Consider the following 5,661-nt stretch of genomic DNA (forward strand, 5'->3'; position numbering starts at 1 on the left):
TAGCTTCCTGGTGGGGGATCGAACTCGTACTGCAGCGGCTGTGGACAGCTTCATAGGTTGCTCCCCTTGCGTCACCAGGGAGGCCCTATACTCATACTCTTTTCTTCTTTTTATTAATTTCTACTGTGGCAACATGAGGTTCAGACCTCTTCAGATGTATGTTCCCAAACAACTCACAACCAAGGCATCCATGGTCTTAGTCCATTGTTTCCCTTCCTCCCTTCTTACCTTTTCCATTTTTCTCTTATAGTCTTGATTCTACAATTAGATTTTTTGGGTTTCTTTGATTTAATCTTTTCCTTTTTCATTTCCTCTATGTTCCACATATGTGTAAAATAATCTTTTTGACTTTTTTCATTTAGCATAATCATTTTGTCACAAATGGCAAATTTCATAATTTTTATAGCTTAATAGTATTCCACTATGTATATGCACCACATCTTTTTTTTAAAGATTTATTTATTTATGCGTGCAAGAACTGGGGTACAGGCCATAGGTGTGGGGGGTGTAAGGACTCACCATGGACAGAATGGGGAGCAGTTGAGTGACAAGAGAGGTCTGCTGCTCCATGTGTGTTGCTCCCTGGCCAGCCAAGTATTGAACTTGTGCTGCAGTGGCACGGATAGCTTCATAGCGCTGTACTTAACCCCTTGCACCACCAGGGAGGCCCAATATGCACCACATCTTAATCTGCTCTCATCTGTTGTTGGACACCTGAATTGTTTCCGTACCTTGGCTATTGCAAATGGTACTGTAATTAATATGGGAGTGCATATATCCATTTCAATTAAAAATTTGATTTCTTTGGGTTGATATCTAGGAGAAGGGTTGCTAGATCATGAAGTAAATCTATTTTTAATATTTTGAGAAAACTCCACACTGTTTTCCACATGTGCTGATCAGTATGCAATCCCACCAACAGTGGGTAAGGGTTCTTTTTTCTCCATATCCTTACCAAGACATACTCTCTCTCAACTTTTTGATATGGACCATTCCCACAGGTGTGAGATGCTATCTCATTGTGGCTTTGATTTGCATTTCCTTGATCATCATTACAATGGACATTTTTATCGTGTCTGTTGGCCCTCTGTTTATCTTTTTTGGAGAACTATTTAACTCTTCTGCCCATTTTTTGCTTGGTTTCTTTGTTTTCTTTTTGTTATGTTGTATGAGTTCTTTGTAGATCTTGTCACATAAATGATGTGCAAATATTTTCTCCATTCAGTAATGTCATTTCTTTTTAATGATAATTGTTTTCACTGAACAGAAACAATTTAGTTTGATGTAGCCCAGTTGTTTATTATTGTTTTTGTTTCCCTTGCTGATGGAGTCAAGCCCACTAACACATCACTTAATCCAATGCTGTAGCATGTTTTGCTATGCTTTCTTCTATGTATTATATAGTTTTATGTCCAAATCTTTAAACCATCTTGAGTTAACTTTTTGTATATGGTGTGATATGGTGGTCTAGTTCATTCTTTTGTATATTGCTATACCAGTCTTTTCAACACAGTTGATTGAAGAGACTTTCTTTTCTCTATTGTATAGGCTTGGCTCCTTTGTCATAGATTAACTGTCCATATAAGTGTGGTTTTATTATTTTTTATTATTAATATCAATAAAATAAAAGAATAAGTATTCAGTATCTATCATGTCTCAGATTCCATGATTGGTATTAAAATTATGACTATTATAAGAGGCCTACATTATAATGGAAAATCACAACAGGCAAACTAACACAAAACCAAACAAATGGAGAAGCATTACAATAAGGCCAAGAATATGGTATTATGGGAGCACAGATGAAGGGAAGTTTAGTCTTTGGTCCTTGACAGAGTTGTCAGAGAATTGTCATCTAAGCTGAGATCTGCAAGAGTTCCTGTAAGTAAGTTAAAGTAATGGGCTCACAACACTGATGGTGTTTAAGAGTGTGTGTTAGTGAATGTTGCAATCAAAGGTCAGGACATGTGCAAAAAATACAAAGTAACAGAAAATTTGGTATATTCCAGCATCTTTAAATAGTTCATTGTCACTGCAAACTAAAGTAAAAGAAAGTTAAGTGCTATATGAAGAATGAAACTTAGCAATTTTTTTTCTTGCATTCTCTACCTCTTTTCTTAACTTAAACACCTGATGAATTTTTGTGCTCAGAGGTTTAAAATTTCCTTAACTTAAACACCTGATGATTCTTTGTGCTCAGAGGTTTAAAATTTCCTTGACGCACAAAATAGGATGAATAGAATTCTAGTGGTTCAGAAGAGCTTACCTGATCCCCCGTCACTTAAATTACTTACTTGATTAATTCACCTAAATAATGAAAACTTTATTAATTCACCTAAATAAAGAAAACTAAGCATACATAGGTACATACCTGAATCAAGTCTTTTTCAAATAACAAATACATAAAACAGGATTTGTAACTCTATTTGTAAATATATCCCACAAAAGAAAGCTTAATCTAATTCTTGAAAACTTGAATACTTTTTATCAGTTTTTAAAACACTTCTAATTTATAGCTTAGGATCTTAATTTTCAATCTTCATTAACAAGCACAGGGCAATAAAGATGGATCACTATATTAATAAAACAGAATTATTATGTGTTATTTATACAGGAGAGCAATAAAATGAGACAGAGAAAATTAAGCACTCTAGCATGCTGTAATTTATGTCAAAATAAAGTCCTACTTTGAAATCAGATTCTGGCTTAAACAATGAAGTAGTGTTACAGGGCAACCGTGATATGAAATGGGTTGCCTAACCTTTCCTCGTAACAGTAGGACAAATATTCAAAAGAGCAAAGGGGATGGGAATGTAAAAAAAAAACAATGTTATATAGAATATTAAAAATCTTTTGACCCATTTAAAAGAGCGATCACTTAAGAAATACAATCTAAGACAAAGAAAAGTTAATGATGGTTCTTTCTCTCTCTCCATATTTAGTCAATATCATTTGAAAAGCTTCCTTTATAAGAGCGAATGAGGTAAAGTGTTTCAAATGTCCTCCCAGTACTCTCTGATGTTCTTGCTGGCCCTGACACTGAATCACAAGCTAAAGAAACACAAAGAAAACACTTGAGCATATTTAGAGATATTCAGTTCTTAAAGGAAGAATCTCCACAATCAAAAATGGCTTAAAAAGGAAAGCTGGTGCTAGAAGCTGACTGAAGCTTTACCCAACTGCATTTATCCCTATAAAAATTATAAAGGATCTCATTGAAATAAATTTTGAAATGAAATAAACTAAATATAGTTTAGTATCACAAAATCTCTGAGCCCTGATTTTGAAAATGCTCTAGAGCTATAATTTTTAATCTAGCCCCTCTCCCCACCCCCAAAGGTATGCAGCAGTATATCAGGGGGAAATGATAGCCAGAGATATAAATCTGTTGCTTCACTCTAGAGAGTCAATTTCACCAAATAATTTTGGGAAGAAGTTTTGATTTTTTTACACTTAAGAGATTTTGTCACACCCACATACAACCAAAATTACTTTTTGGGTGTCAGCCTAGAAAGTAGAAGTTTTTTATGGGCAGTAAGTGACTGTCAAATTTTGTATTTCTGTTTTATGAGGAAGCCCAAAATATTAGCACTGCGGTCATGCTAAAGAGAGTGAGTCTGCAACAGAGAGTGGAATGGATTATGGCCTGGCTCTAGTCTTCAAAAGTGGTGTTTTTCACAGTAAGAATTTTTCATTTATTTTTTAAGCCCCCCCTTTTATTTTTAATCTGACATACGCAAATCATTTTCTTACCAAATTTATCTCAATTTCTATCACTAATTAGAATTTTTTCCCTAAAATATATGTCCTATCTTTCCATATTGTGGGGCAATGAAAAGTACTGGAATTTAACAGTGTGTGTGATTTTAGTCTCTTGTTGCTTTTTTTTAAATTTATTTATTTATGCATACAAGAGCTGGGGTGTAGGCCAGAGGTGCCGGGAGGGTGAGAAGATTCACCAGAGAGAGAGTGGGGAACCGAACAGGCAGATTTACTGGAATACACCTGAGGGAAGCAGCAGGCGAGACAGGAGAGGTCTGCTGTGCTATGTGGGTCAGATCCCTGGCCAGGGATTGAACTCGTGCTGCAATGGCTGTGGATTGCTTCATAGTGCTGAGCCTTAACCCCTTTTGCCACCAGGGAGGTCTTCTTGTTGCTTTTGAACCTTAAAAGTTTAATGATTTTTTAAATTATTATTTAGCAATCAAAATGATTTTGAGACTCAAAAGAGACAGTGTGAAGGGAACTTCTCTGAATTGCAAGTTTTCTCAACTGTAAAATATTTATTGCCTTAAATAACCTTCCCCACCTCTATAAAACTATAGTGTAGTTTATGAACGTGTAACTAATATGTCCCCAAAACTTAATTCAGAGAGTATGAATTATTTGCCATCATTAATCATGACCAGTACAAGGTTTGACACAGGAAACAGTTTTTAAAAATAAAAGGAAAATGAAGTGGGTAAATGTTAAATATTGGCTCTGTCAGATTCCAGTCAAGATATCTAAGCCACGCCATTATTTTAATAGTGTTACACTGAAGAATTCAAAGTGTAGAAAGTAAACTTGATGGTTTTAGGAATATAGTATAGCAAAAGTAGCTATATTCAAGAGAAGCATATAGAATGATTCAAACTTTGAAGCTGGAGAAGTGCTCACTCAGCTGACACTCAGACCTCTAAAGATGAAGAATTTGTTGATTGATGCTACAATCTCAAACTCAGTAGAGGGAAGAGAGGGTTGGCTGATTCCTCTAAGTAGGTGGAGAAAATTTTCCTCCAGTTCTCATCTCCCTTTTGAATGCTCAGTTGGCAGAGTCTAACAGAGCCAGATATGAGCTGGCAGAACAGAAATGACAGGCAGAGTTCCAGTACCAGCATCACCAAGTAGATTATAGAAGGGTAGGTTTGGAGGTGCACAGTACTTTCATGATTGGCTCCAGTGGATGAGAGAATAAAGAAAAAAATGAGCTAAGGAATGAGTCAATCATTTAGTCAGTGACAGACTGTGTAAGAATCTAAGCTCCTTGCAAAGAATATGCGTTGGAGCAAAGAAATTTTGTTCAATAAATGGTGCTGGGAAAACTGGGTTGCTACACATAAAAGAATGAAGTTTGACTACTACCTCACACCATGCACAAAAACCAACTCAAAATGGATTAAAGAACTACACATAAGACCTAAAACCATAAAATATATAGAAGGAAATATAGGCGAAACACTACATGACATACACCTCAGTAACATCCTTAAAGAAACATCACCCAAAGCAGTGATAGTGAAGGCAAAGATAAATAGCTGGAACTACATCAAATTGAAGAGCATCTGTACAGCAAAAGAGACAGTAACTAAAACAAAGAGACACCCCACTGATTGAGAGAAAATTTTTGCACACAACGCTAATGATAAAGACTGATCACAAAAATCTTCAAAGAGCTGATGTGACTCAACAAAAACAAAGTAAATAATCCAGTCAAAAAATGGGCAGAAGAGCTAAAAAAAAAAAAAAATCCAAAGAGGAAATGCAAATGCCCAACAGGCATATGAAAAAATGTTCAACATCACTTGTAATCGGGAAAATACAAATCAAAAATACAATGAGATACCATCTTACACCAGTGAGAATGGCACATATTAAAAAAAAAAAAAAACTAGCAACAAC

The sequence above is a fragment of the Talpa europaea genome (assembly GCF_964194135.1).
Source record: "Talpa europaea genome assembly, chromosome: 9".
In the NCBI taxonomy this organism is placed as follows: Eukaryota; Metazoa; Chordata; class Mammalia; order Eulipotyphla; family Talpidae; genus Talpa; species Talpa europaea.